Source organism: Monodelphis domestica, chromosome 4 (assembly GCF_027887165.1).
Source record: "Monodelphis domestica isolate mMonDom1 chromosome 4, mMonDom1.pri, whole genome shotgun sequence".
In the NCBI taxonomy this organism is placed as follows: domain Eukaryota; kingdom Metazoa; phylum Chordata; class Mammalia; order Didelphimorphia; family Didelphidae; genus Monodelphis; species Monodelphis domestica.
The window spans coordinates 157,939,016-157,954,647 of record NC_077230.1 but is presented as its reverse complement, the minus strand read 5'-3'; the positions used below and the strand labels follow the sequence as shown (position 1 = coordinate 157,954,647).

At 33.2% G+C, this 15,632-nt stretch overlaps 1 protein-coding gene and 1 pseudogene across 1 annotated transcript in view; one reads left to right on the top strand and one right to left on the bottom strand.

Annotated features, from left to right (window-relative positions):
- Positions 1–15,632, bottom strand: part of GALNT13 (polypeptide N-acetylgalactosaminyltransferase 13) — an 809,448-nt gene that overhangs the window by 329,673 nt on the left and 464,143 nt on the right. The window lies entirely within an intron of this gene.
- Positions 5,604–6,759, top strand: LOC103098401 (adenosine deaminase-like; annotated as a pseudogene).

The following is a 15,632-nucleotide window of genomic DNA, read 5'->3' as shown; positions in this document are numbered from 1 at the left end:
CAGGGAAGTTAGTAGGTATTGTTGAGGAGGGAGAATTTTCCAGGAATTGGAGACAGGGAGAGAAAACTACCCAAAGCAATTGGATGCAGTATCTTGTTCATGGAAGAGTCAGTAGGTCAGTGATACTCAATCAAAGAGTAAGTAATGGAGACTAAAGTGTAAGAAGACTTTCATAGACCCTCCAAAATGTATGTAAGGAGAGTATTTATTAATTGATTTCTTCATTTAGAGGAGGAAAAGGGAATAATCCCTTACCCATTAGTAGATTCTTCTAATGATACCTTAGTTCCCCTGGTAGGCTAAAAATGACTTAAGAAATTATAATAATTGCAGCAAGCAGTTTCCCTTCTCCCCAACACATACAGATATGCACACAAGCTCATATAAAAATATATTTGCAAATCTTCTGGGATTCTCATAAGATTTTCAAATGCTAAATAAATGACATACAATATTTTATAAATGTATTAATATTGGATGTATTATGCCCTAACCTGGAATTAACTTCACAAGAATTTACAAATGTAGGTTAGATATTATAAAGTTCCCTAGTGGAATTGTTTTATAAGCCATTATACATTCATTTACTTTGTATAACTAAGACTGATAGGTACAAGAAATACAAATAAATCTGAAAAATCTTTATGAAATGATGAATGTAAACTTAAAAATACAAAAATTTAAACAGAAGAACAAATTATCCATTTGTGATTGTATGAAAGAAAAAATGAATTGGAATGCATGAATAAAGAATCATGATAGAGATTTAAAGACTCAGAAGTTTTTATTACATTTTATGTGTTAAAATTCAGTAAGGTAATTTTAAATTGAAATTATGAATCTTAAAAGAAGGAGGATGAGTAGAAGATTTATTGCCATTGCATATATTCAAATATTCTAATGAACTCATATTTCATTACTGTGAATATTTCCTGATGCACAGCACGACACATCATTTATGCCTTCTCTTTCTATTATAAACCTTTCAATTTCTTCACGTAAATCACAACTGAGTGTTTATTCACTGTGTTCTGGAATTTTCTCTTTCCTATGATATAATCCATTGAACTTTAAGTTCCTTGAGAGCAAGGATTATTATATTTTATTTTTTCTTTGTATTCCAACACCCAGCACAGTCTTTATTATATATTATGAGCTTTAAAAATTATTGTACCTGAATGTTAACTGTTCTTATGAAGACACAAATGAAGTATATTGACTCTCCATTGGTTGTCCTGTACTCTTATTGTAATACCAACACAGTTACTGTTTTGTTCAGACAAATTCTTTGATGAAATATTTAAAGACTGTGAGAGATTTTAACCATGACATTCAATATTTTATTTCATGTTACTTTGTGAAATCTACTTTCTAGATAAACCATATTATTAAATGTTCTGTACTAACAGTTCAACTTTTAGATAGATCTTTACCTTCATAAATTTGTATTCCTCATGCCTGGAACCCATCCCTTCTTTATTTGTTCTCTCAGAGCTCTCCTAAATTCCCTTACAAACAATTTTAAAATAACATCTGAAAATGAATTCTGGAGTGACAGAATTTAAAAATAAAATATAGATTTCAACAATTTTTGAACCAAATACTACAGAGATGGTCAGCAGGAAAGGACTGTATCATTGGAGTAAGAATAGAGTATAGTCTGGCACAGATAGTACACCAGCCCACCAGCAGCTGCAAATTGTGGAGATGATTAAATGAACAATGGCAGCTTCTAGATCTCTCAGCCACCAGTTAGAGGGTCAGACAACTGGTCAAAAGAAGATTACAGGAGGTCCTTCACTGGCATTGTAATAGTCAAGAATAGGTGAGAGGCATAAAAAGACTGAGTAGTTAGGTGGTACAATATATATATATTGGTGGAGCAGAGTCAATATGGCCACTTATAAGCAGCAAAAGCTGAGTCCTAGGGCTAGCATCTGAGCACTTCCTGACCTGATCCATCTCAGAGTAAGACCACAAGCTTATATCCAAGCCTGACACAAAGTGTTTAAGCTATGAGCATCTCAAGGATTACTTGAATCAGCACTGGGAGGTGGCTTTCTGAGCTCTCAGCCCTCAGGCCATCAAAAGTGGCAGAAGCCCAGAAAAAAAAAAAAAAACTAAGGGTACCACCAAGGAAGGATGGAAGTTTAAGAGGGTAACTTAACCTCTCAGAAAAGAAAGACTATCAATAAAAAGGTAGGAAAAATGAGCAACTCTTAGTAGTAGAGAAGATAGAATGAATATACTTAGAAAGACTGATTTTGATGATACCATGTATTTGATGATATGATCTATATGTATATGTGATTATATAAAATGATATGTTTATATATGTGATATGATACATAAAAATAAAGATGTGAAAAATATGATTGCACTGAGAGAAAAAGGAAGGGAGAAATAAAATAAAAAAATATATATACAACAAAAAGTGACATGAAAAATCTTTATGGAGAGAGGAGGATAAGATAGTGACAGGCAGTGCTTAAACTTTACTCTCATTGTAATTGACACAGAAAAGGAAAAAGAAATATAGTCATTGGGGTATAGAATTATATCTTACCCTATAGAGAAGTATAAGGGAAATAAGAAACAGGGAAGGGGAGGAAATTGGAGGGAGGGGGAAGTTGAGGGGATAATAAAAAGAAAAACACTGGTAAGGAGGAGTAGATCGAAAGAGAACAGACCACTATCAAAAGGGGAAAATAAGATGAAAGGCAATACACAGTTAGTAATCATAACTCTGAATGTGAATGGGATGAATTCACCCATTAAGTGGAAACAGATAGCAGAGTGGATTAAAAACCAAAATCCTACTATATGTTGTTTACAGGAAACACATTTGAGGCAGAGTGACATATACAGATTCAAGATAAAAAACTGGAACAGAATTTATTATGCACCAACTAAAGTTAAAAAAAAAAGAACAGGAATAGCAATCTTTATACCAGACAAACCTAAAGTAAAAATTTGATCTGAATAAAAGAGAGAACAAAGGAATTTACATCTTGCTAAGAGGTAATTTAAACAATGAAGTTATGTTAATATTAAACATTTATGTACCAAATAGTATAGCATCTAAATTTCTAAAGGAGAAACTCAAAGAGCTTAAGGAGGACATTGATATTAAAACCATACTATTAGGAGACCTCAACCTTCTCCTAACAGAACTAGATAAATAGAGCCAAAAATGAATAAGAAATAATTAATAGGAACAAATGTAATGTTAGAAAAAATTAGAATTAATAGATATTTGTAGAAAACTGAAAAGAGATTTAAAAAATACCCACTTTTCAATAGTATATGGTACATGTACAAAGATTAACCATGTACTAGGGAACAAAAACATTGATAAAAAATGTGGAAAAGCTGAATTAAATGTTAAGAGAGAAATCATAATTAAATTAGGTGAACATAGAATAGTATACCTGTCAGATCTATGGGAAAGGAATGAATTTAAGACCAACCAAGCGATAGAAAATGTTTTAAAATGTAAAATGGAAAGCTTTGATTATATTAAATTAAAAAGGTTCTGCACAAACAAAATTAAGGTAGCTAAAATTAGAAGTGAAGCACGAAACTGAGGGAAAAATTGTAAAACAAAATTATCTGACAAAGACCTAATTTCCTAAATATATGAGGAAATAAGTTAAATGTATAAGAAATCAAACCATTCTCCAATTGACAAATTGTCAAAGGATATGAATAGTTTTCAAATGAAGAAATTAAAAATTATAAATAATTGCAAGAAAAGTGTTCTAAATCCCTCCTGATTAGAAAAATGTAAATCAAAACCACTCTCATGTACCACCTCACACATAGCAGATTGGACAATATGACAGTAAAGGAAAATAACAAATGTTGGAGGGGATGTAGCAAAATCAGGATGCATACACTGCTGATGGAGTTGTGAATTTATCTAAACATCCTGGAAGGCAATTTGGAATTATGCCCAAAAGATTTTAAAAGATTTCATGCATGTCCTTTGTTCCAGCAATACCATAACTAGATTTGTACCCCAAAGAGGAAATAAAAAGTTTTAAAATTTTCATAGCTGCACTATTTGTGGTCTTAAAAAATGGAAAATGAGGGGATACCCCTCAATTGGGGAATGGCTAAACAAATTGAGGTATATGATGGTGATAGAATACTATTGTACTGTAAGAAATGATGAACTGCAGGATTTCTCTATGAACTGGAAGGACCTCCATGAACTAATACCAAGTAAAATAAGCAGAACCTGGAGAACATTGTACAAATAAAATGAAACATTATGAATTGATATAATATCTTGGACTTTGCTACTAGTAGCAATGCAATGGTCCAGGACAATCCCAAGGGACTTATGAGGAAAAAAAATGCTATCCACATTAAAGAAAAACTGTGGGAATAGAAATTTAGAAGAAAAACATATGGCTTATCACTTGCTTGTAACACAATTTGGGGTTTTTGTTTCAAAAGACTGCTCAATTGCAAAAATGAATAATATGGAAATAGGTAACAAGTTATAACATTTGTATAACCCAGTGGAATTGCTTGTCAGCTCCAGGACAGAGGAGAGAAGAAGGGACGGAAAGAAAATCTATCATGTAAATATTTTAAATATGCTTTAAAATTTTAAAAAAGAAATAAACAATTCATATGTTATGGAGCAGCATCCATACTGAAATACCAGCTGGCATGGAATATGATATTCAAGAAAGCAAAGGAACTGGGTCTACAATCAAGAATCAATTACCCAGAAAAAAGACTATATTCTTTTAATGGAAAGTATGGTCATTTAATAAAATAGAAGATTTTCATGCATTTCTGAAAAAAAGACCAGATTTAAAGAGAAAATTTGATGCCCAAACAGAAAGAGAATCATAAAAAGGTAAATAAGAGAGAGAAAAATAAGTTAGAAAAAATAGAACTAATGGATATCAGCAAAAAAATTGAATAGGGATAAAAAAGGAATATATCATCTTTTTGGCAGCACATGGTACATATACAAAGATTGACCAGGTATGAGGTCATTAAAAAATCACAAACAAATATAGAAAAGCAGAAATAATAATATGCTTTTCAGATCATAATGTGATAAAAATTATAATTAGTAAGGGCTCATCAGGCAAATTTAAAATTAATTGGAAACAATAATCTAATTCTTCAAAATTGAAATGTCAAAGAGCAAATCATAGAAATAATTACTGATTTCATGGAAGAGAATGACAATAAGGAGACACATCAAAATCTTTGGGATACAGCTAAAGCACTACTTAGGAGAAATTTTATATCAACAAAATAGAGAGGGAAGAGATCAGTGAATTGGGTATGCAACTTAAAAACCTAGAAAGAGAACAAATTAAAATCTCCATATAAAAATTAAATGGAAAATGATAAAAACCAAAGGAAAATTATAAAATTGAAAGTAAAAATCAATTTAACTAATAAATTAGACTAGGAGCCAGTTCTTTGAAAGAACAAATAAAATAGATAAAATACTGGTTAATATAATAAAAAAATAAGAGAATCAGATTAACAGTATCAAAAATGAAAAGGGTAGGAGACAGGAACCCCCAGCAGAAAAGTAGTTGAACTGGCAGGGTGCCAGAATGCAGACAATCACTAAGAACCATCCACCAGTGTTTGACAAGTCTAAAGTAGAACTTCACGTCCATTTGGATGGAGCCATCAAGCCTGAAACTATCTTGTATTATGGCCAGAGGAGAGGAATCCCACTTCCTGCCAACACAGTGGAGAAACTCCAGGATATCATTGGCATGGACAAGCCCCTGAGCCTCCCAGAGTTCTTGGCTAAATTTGACTACTACATTCCAGCTATTGTGGGTGACTGGGAGGCCATATAACGAGTGGCCTATAAGTTTGTGGAGATGAAAGCAAAGGAAGGTGTGGTGTATGTGGAGATTTGGTACAGCCCTTACCTGCTGGCAAACTCCAAAGTGGAACCCATCCCCTGGAATCAGGCTGAGGGCGACCTCACTTCTGATGAAATTGTGTCTCTTGTCAACAAGAGCCTGCATTAAAGTCAGGTCTATTCTATACTGCATGCGCCATATACCAAATTGGTCCCCTAAGGTGGTGGAATTGTGTAAGAAGTATAGCCACCAGACTATGGTGGCCATCGACCTGTCTGGAAATGAGACCATTAAGGATAGTAGCCTCTTTCCTGGGCATTACAGGCCTATGAGGAAGCTGTGAAAAATGGGATTCATCGGACAGTTCTTGCTGGAGAAGTGGGGCCACCCAAGGTTGTCCAGCAAGCATTGGATGTTCTCCATGCTGAGAGGATAGACCATGGCTACCACACTCTGGAAGACCCTATCCTGTATAACAAATTGCTGAAGGAGGACATGCATTTTGAGGTATGTCCCTGGTCGAGCTATCTCACAGGAGCCTGGAAACCAGACACACAGCATGCGGTAGAAGGATTTAAAGAAAATAAGGCTAACTATTCACTCAACACCGATGACCCCCTCATCTTCAAGTCTACCACTGACACAGATTACCGCATGGTTAAAACAGAAATGGGCTTAACTGAGGAAGAGTTTATAAAACTGAATATCAATGCAGCCAAGTCCAGCTTCCTTCCAGACAATGAGAAAAAGGAGCTCCTTGACCTACTATACAAGGCCTATCAGATTCCACAGTCAACCTCCAGAGTGTCAGAGTGATGATGCCTCTGCAGGACAGAGCAGGAGAAAAACTACTGATCCCCAGAATGCCTCAGTAACTATATGCACTCAGGAACCAGATTCAAGCTTCTTTCCCAATTCAGTGGGGGGTACTATAATCATTACCATTTTCTTTCATGGGTCAATGTCAATGAACAAGTCAACACTTTTCCTGCCATACAAGTAGCCAGCTGTGTTTTAATTAATATACCTCAATGCAGAAACATTTATTTTGTATAGAATTGCTCACCATCCACATGACTCAGGCTATGGCTTATACATAATTTAAATACAACTCTGCTAGATGACAAACTTGCCAGGGGCCAAATCTGAGGCACCTGTGAAGAAGCAATCCCAAGAGTCTTCTGGGTGTGGGTGGGTGGGTGGGTGGCTGTGTTCGAATCAATAAAGTAATCAATCTTTAAAAAATGAAAAGGATGATCCCATCTCGATTGAAGAGGAAATTAATGTAATAAAGAGGTATTTTGCCCAATTATCTGGCTATAAATATAACAATCTAGGTGAAATTGGGGAATATCCACAAAAAATATAAATTGCCTTGATTAGCAAAAGAGGGAATAAAATACTTAAATAATCTCATCTCAGAAAAAGCCATTGAAAAAGCCATCAATGAACTCCCTAGGAAAAAATCCCCAGGGCGAGGTGGATTCAAAAGTGAATTCTATCAAACATTTAAAGAACAACTCATCCCAACACTATACAAACTATTTGACCAAAACTAGAGAAAGAAAACTATAGACCAATCTCCTTAATGAACATAGATGCAAAAATCTTAAATAAAATTCTAGCAAACAGACTACAGCAAGTTTTCACAAGGATTATTCAGTATGACCAGGTAGGATTTAGACCAGGAATGCATTGGTGGTTTAATATTAGGAAAAGCATTCACATAATTGACCATATCAACAACCAAGCTAACAAAAACATATCTCCATAGATGCAGAAACAGCCTTTGACAAAATACAACCATTTTTATTGAAAACACTAGAAAATATAGGAATTAATGGGCCTTTTCTCAAAATAATAAACAGTATGTATTTTAAAACATCAGTAATTGTCATCTGCGATGGGGATAAGTTAGAAACCTTCCTAATAAGTTCAGGAGTAGAGCAAGGATGCCCATTATCACTTCTGTTATTTAATATTGAATTACAAATGCTAACGGTAGCAATTAGAGAAGAAAAAGAAATTAAAGGGATTGTGGTAGGTAATAAGGAAACTAAACTATCATTATTTGAAAACAATATGGAGGGTGGCTGGGTAGCTCAGTGGATTGAGAATCAGTCCTAGAGACAGGAGTTCCTAGGTTCAAATCTGGCCTCAAACACTTCCCAGGTGTGTGACCCTGGGCAAGTCACTTGACTCCCATTGCCTAGCCCTTACCACTCTTCTGTCTTTGAACCAATACACAGTATTGATTCCAAGACTGAAGGTAAGGGTTATTAAAAAAAAACAGTATGATGATATACTTAAAGAAATCTAGAAAATCACTAAAAAGCCATTGAAAATAACTACTTCAGCAAAATTACAGAGTACAAAATAAATCCATACAAATTGTCAGCATTTCTACATATTTCCAGCAAAACTCAGAAGCAAGAGTTAGAAAGAGAAATTCCATTTAAAATCACTCATTAGAAGGAACCATGGGATTAGAAATGCAGAAGAGAAACAAATGATTTATCATGTGGTTCTATGAGTATATGATTAGGGCTTTTGAGCAATAATACATGTATAACCCAAAGTAATTGCTTGTTAGCTCTGAGAGTGGAGAGAGAGAGAGCATGAATCATATAAGCATGGAAAAGTATTCTAAATATGTATACACACACATATATATGTATATATATAATCACAAGGGATGCATAGGGATGGATTGGTTATGATCTGCATTGTGGGAAGAAAATTTGACATAAATAACAGATTCATAAGAGTATTAAAATATGTCAATGTTCTTTCAAAGGAGTAGATTTATGCTTTTATATGTTCCATTATTTCATGAAGGAAATGGTATGTACTCTGTATGTACCTTTGAGCATACATGTATATGTCATATTTAAGTGTGTGATTATATGAAAATAAGTCAGAATTTTGTTTTCTTCTCAGTCAGACTTTTTCTTAAAGAAGTTATCAAAATTGCAGTAAGCACCATCTTTAAGCACTAGCTTAAAGATGCAATATCTTTCTCCTTACATCAGTATCTAGTTTTAACTGATATCTAAGGTATATTCATATATAAACACTGATATATCTCCAACCAAATTTTCAAATTTAACTCTCAACATATTACGTAGTATAGAATAAGCAAAAAAGTATTATGAATGATATAAGAGAAATGGATTATAAAAATGTTTTTTTAAAAGGAGATACAGAGAATGATGTAAGAACTCTAAGTTTTGTTATATTTTAATCTTTTATTTTGTTTTTGCTTTTTTTGGTTTGCACCTACTATTTCACTGATGAAAGGAACTTCTAGTGAAGAAACTCCTTCCCTCAGTGCAATTGGTAACTGTTTTATAAAAAGTTTTAGTCTTTGAGAGTGGTCCAGGACACTGATAGAGTAATTGACTTGCCTAGGGTCAATTGAAAGTTTGTTTTGGAATTTAAGCATTTATGTTAATGCTTTGACAGTCTCTAAGGGAATTTTTTAACTTTTATGTAAGTGGCATGATCTTGTGCTATTCTAAATAAGGCTAGAAAATGATGAGATATGTGTGCCATTTAGTCATCTCTCAGTGTTTGCTAATATGTGTAAGACAGTTTCAATGCCATGCTTCACCAAGCAGGTAACAAATGCTGAAGTCTTAGAGCTTCTTTAAATTGAATTTCTGTCAAGTAAGTAACAGCAACAAATCAAATGGATTTTCTATCACATCTGGATTTTCAAATGTACCTAGAGAAAAATTATCCCTTTATATTGTCATCCACACACTTTTATGCAAAAGTTTTTGTTGTCTTTATTGCCTACCATTATTATGGTTTTATAAATGAGCAGCCATAAATGAGCTGTAAATTGCATCATTAATGTTTGTGACATCTGTCTATGGGTGTTCCATTACGCCTACCACTAATCAAGTGGACTAAATACTTTTTAGAAGCCATCACCATAGATACCAGAATGGATATATATGAATATGTATGTATGCATGTTCACAAATGTGAACATATACATATGGGTAGATCTTTCTAAAACTCCTTTGTAAAAAAGCTATTTGGAAGTTTTATTTCCATCAAAAAATATTAGAAGTGGTGACAAGATTTATGTGTCTGTCTATGTTGTAAGAAAATAGAACTGCAACCAATTAACATTTTTAAGTCATAAAAATTCAAATACTGTAAAAAATATGTAACTATTTTGGGAAATAATTTTGTACTATTTGAGAATTTCACAAAATTTATTAAACTACAATAAACATCTGACAGTCTAGACAATGTTACACAAGATATCTCATTCCTGCTAAGTAGCAGTGGCAAAATTACAGTGATATCTCAGTTTTCATTGATAATACATCTAAAAAATCTGCAAAATCTGAAACCAATGAAAACTGAGGAAATCATTTCCATATGAATCAATGTAAATCCAATTATTTCATTCTAGACATTGCAAAAATGCATACCAAAAATACATTTATAGAAAGTATAGTGTTTAATACTAAAAACAATAAGAAATTAATATAAAATAAATATAAAAGACTAAGGTAAAGAAAAAATGAACATTTAACATAGCATTTACCTTTCTGAAGACTCTCCTTGACATATGGAAGATGGTGAGGAGGGGAGAGAGAGAGGTTATTTTTTTGGAAGTGGAATCCCTCTCCATAAAGACCTTAGGTATCAAGGCTAGAAATACTTTGGAAAGAAGCTGACATAAAGAGGAGTTGTTACCTTGATTATTACCCTCTTCTCAGTTGAGATACTATGGTGGAATTTCTACTTGATTGAGACGAGATCTCACTCCTTTGAGAAAGATCATTCATTTTGTATATTGCCAGATATATATTCTCCTCCATATGCTTCACCTGATTTTTGTTTGCTACCTGCATGGATCAATGGATTTATTTTCTTTTCAATACATGTATTGCTCGTACTGAGCAGGAGAACATGTTGGCCAGTCATCTTTTGTTTTCACAAGATTAGCATCAAGGTCAAGTATGAACTCCGATGAAATCCAAGGCAACTAATGAAAACCAAGACAAAATTTTCATGGGTAAAATCTATGAAAACCATGAGCAAAAATAACCAAGGTAAATGAAAATGTAAGTATTACTGTATTTTCATATCTTCTTTTGGTGTCATTATTGATCGTTATAATTGTGCACCATACCATTTCATCTGTTTTACTATTTTTTCCTGATATTGCTAATAAGACTGATTTAGTCATTCTTTTTAAAAAATATATATTTAGAATATTTTCTATGGTTATATAATTCATTATTTTTCCCACCTCTCTTCCCTCCCTACTCCCAGAGCTGGCAAGAAATTCCACTGGGTTATACATGTATAATTGTTCCAAACCTATTTCCATGTTATTAATATTTATAATAGAGTGATCTTTTGATGCCAAATCCCCAATCATATCCCTATCAAACCACATGATTGAACATATACCTTTCTTTTGCATTTCTACTCCAAGAGTTCTTTCAATGGATGTGGATAGTGGTCTCTCTCATAAGTACATCAGGATTGTCCTGGATCATTACATTGCATCTAGTAGAAAAGACAATTGTATTCTACTTTGTCACAATGCATCACTTTCTGTGTACAATGTTCTCCTGGTTCTGCTCATTTTGCTCTGTATCAATTCCTGGAGGTCTTTCCAGTTCACATAGAAATCCTCCAGTCCATCATTCCTTTCAGTACAATAGTATTCCATCACCATCAGATATCACAATTTGTTCATCCATTCCCCAATTGATGGACATTCCCTCATTTTCTATTTTTTTTTGCCATCACAAAGAGTGTGACTACAAATATTTTACACAAGTATTTTTCCTCATTATCTCTTTGGGGTACAAACTCAGCAGTAGTATGACTGGATCAAAGGGTAGGCATTCTGTTAAAGCCCTTTGTGATAATTCCCAATTGCCCTCCAGACTGATTGGACCAGTTCACAAATCAACCAGTAGTTTATTAGTGTCCCAATTTTGACACATACCCTCCAACATTTACCACTTTCCTTTGCTGTCATATTGGCCAATCTGCTAGGTGTGAAGTTATGTAGTCATTCTGTATATTGTTTTCATGATTCTGCTTACTTTACTTTAAATTCATGTATGTTTGTTTCTCTAAATTTATATTCATTCATCCAATAGCAGTCATATTCTGTTACATACATGTTATTCTGTTAAGTACATGTACTGCAATTTGTTATTTGTTGTTTCTTTTTGGTTGTATGCGATATTTTCTCCTTGATCTGAGAGTTTTGAAATTCCTTGGAGTTATTGTTTTGGAATATCTTTCAGGAGATGATTGGTGGATTCTTTCAACTTCTGCTTTGCTATCTGCTTCTAGAATATCAGGACAGTTAACCTTAATAATCTCTTCAAAGATTATGCTTAAGGTTTTTGTTTTTGAAAGCACAACTTTCAAATAGTTCACCAATTTTAACATTATTTCTCTTGGATATATTATTTAAATCAGTTGTTTTTTCCAATGAATTATTTCATGCTTTCTTCATTTAAAAATATTTTTCTTTTGTTTGATTATTTCTTGATCTGTCATGTGGTCATTATATCCACTTTGCCCAATTCTAAATTTTAAAACAATTATTTTTCTCAAGTAAATTTTGTGCCTCTTTTTCTATTTTATCAATTCTAACTTTTAAAGAATTCTTTTCCCTTACCTATTTTTACTGCTTTTTCTATACTGTCAATTCTTCTTTTCTAGAAACTCTTCTCTTCCTTGGATTTTTGTGGCTCTTTATCATTTAGCCTATTCTGTTCTTAACATTAATTTCTTAAGAGTTTTTGATGTCTCCTTTACCAAGCTATTGACTTTTTTATGATCATACTATTTCATTCTGATTATTCCTTTTTTCTGTTTTTCTTCTCACTTTGTTATTTGATTTAAAAAAATTTTTTGCAATATTTTATTAATTATTTTTGGAGTTGAGATTGATTTTTTTTTCTTCTTGGAAATCTTGGGGGGTGCAGGCGGGTGACTCAGTGGATTGAGAGCCAGGCTTAGAGATGTGAGGTCCTAGGTTCAAATTCAGCCTCAGACACTTCCCAGCTGTGTGACCCTGGGCAAATCACTTTAACCCCATTGCATAGCCCTTACCATTCTTCTGCCTTGGAGCCAAAATAGAAAAAGAGGCACAAAACTTACTTGAGAAAAATAATTGTTTTAAAATTTAGAATTGGGCAAAGTGGATATAATGACCACATGACAGATCAAGAAATAATCAAACAAAAGAAAAATATTTTTAAATGAGGAAAACATGAAATAATTCATTGGAAAAAAACAACTGATTTAAATAATATATCCAAGAGAAATAATGTTAAAATTGGTGAACTACTTGAAAGTTGTGCTTTCAAAAACAAAAACCTTAAGCATAAACTTTGAAGAGATTATTAAGGTTAACTGTCCTGATATTCTAGAACCAGATAGCAAAGAAGAAGTTGAAAGAATCCACCAATCATCTCCTGAAAGATATTCCACAGTATTGACTCCAAGATGGAAGGTAAGGGTTTAAAAAAATTAAAAAAAGTAATCTTGGGTTCAAGCAGTCTTTACTTTCCTATCTTCCTCTTAGTTCCTGTTTTGTTCTTAGGTGTCCTCAAAATAACTTTCTCTATTGATTTTCTCCTTTTATTTTTAAGCCTTTCACTTTTTAACTTAAATGTTAAAGTTGGTTTTATAACTATGGTTAAAGGAACTCTGTTTCAAGCTTCAGGTTATTTATATGGCAGACTTCAGAGCTAGCTCGGGGATCTATAAACCTTTAGTTCACCCAAGGTGGTATTATTTAATCAGAGGTGTGTTTAATACTCTCTAAGCCTGTGCTCTTTACTGGGAGTAACCACAAGCAGTCTCTTCCCCCTAGGAACTGTGACCAGGTTCCCCTGCTCCCCTGTAGCCTTAAGCACTAATATATGCTTGTGCTTCTCACCCTGAGATACAGCAAAGGGACCCCTGTAATCTTCTGAGAAGTTATCTAATCATTCTTTATGTCTGTTTCTGAGAACTCCAGAAGTCACCTCCAAAGCTTGTTGCTGAGGTGGGGCCAACCTTATTGTACAGCTTTGGTACAATAGATCTTTTGTGCCAGGCTTCTAAATTGTTCTTGAACAACATAAAACAACAAAAATGATATGCTTCAATCTGTTCAAACTCTATCTGTTCCTTCTCTGTTAATGGTTAATCTTTTTGGTCATGAATCCCTTAGAGTTGTCTTAGATCTTTGCAGTGATGATAATAGTTGTCATTCACAGTTAATCTTCATACATTATTGCTTTCACTTTGTATAAGGTCCACCTGGTTATATTCACTTAATTTTTCATCACTTCATAAACATTTTTATAGGTTTTTTGTGACCATCTTGTTTGCCATTTCTTATGGCACAAAAATATTACATTATAATCACATAGCATAACTTACTTTGAATGTATTTTATTTCAATATTATTAGATTGTTGAAAAAGGGTGTTTGTTATGACCAATAAATTACCTTGACAAAATCCTATTAGTGTCTTCCCTGCTCCTTTTGTACTGCAAGGTCAATCTTTATTTTTATTCCAAATTTTTGAATTTTCTGCTATATCCTCCCCAAATCCTATGATTAATATGATTTTTATTTGGTGGGGAGATGTTATTTCAAGACAAGGCCTTTATAGAATTTGTTAATTTTGTGTTTTTTTAGGCATTAGTAGATAGAGCATAAACTTGTATTATGATTTTGAATAGTTTGATTTGGATTCAAATAGATGCCATTCTGTGGCATTTGAAATTATACTCCAGTATCATTGTTTTTACTTTCTAACTTTCTTTGAGAATCTTTCCATTTCTTTGAAAGGATTCTTGCCAACAGATATATAATAATTGTAAATATGTAATATATGTAATAATTGCATGAATTAAATTCACCCAATCCCATTCACTTAAGTTCATGACACCTAATATGTCAGTGTTTAATTGTTCCATCTCCTACTTGATCATATACACTGTATTTTGTTTCACAGATTTTATATACCATTTCATTTGCAATAACGATGTTTATACTATCATATTTTCCTTTTGTCACCAGAAACAAGAAGAGCTAAGTTTCCTTTCAACTTTGGCCTAGCCACTTCATTAGTTATGGAGCTACTTGTAGTTGTCTTTAACACCATTCCAGTGGTATGTTGGACACCTTCCAACCTACAGGCCTCTTTTCCAATTGTCATTTTAATAGTGCCCTTGGTGTTTTCTTGGCAAAGATATTGGAGTGGTTTGCCATTTCCTTCTCCAGTATATCATTTTTTTTCAAAACTCTTCTATGACCTATCCTTCTTGGGTAACCCTGCACAGCAAGGTTCTCTGTAGATTTTTCAGCATCTTTGGCTCTTTGGATTTCTTCTTCCTAATCTGGACTTTGGATTCTGGTGAGTTTCGCATTTGTGGACAGTAGGCACTAGGATTAGGGCTCAAGGAGTTGATTTTAAATAAGGTGACCACAGTTCTTTTTTTTAATTATTATTATTTTTGTCAAACCAAATTTTTAACTATTGCAGTTGGCAACCAATCCAATTTTAATCATTACATTTAGCAAACAGAAATGTATAATATACATTACATCTTTCGGATTTACATTTTTCAGTTCATTTTTGAAGGTGGAGATTCACAAATTATTCTTCAAATATTAAATCTGTAGCTACATATCATTTCACTCTCCATTATCTCATGTAGTTCTTTCCAATTAAAAAAAAATCCACTCATCATTTCTTATAGCACAATAATA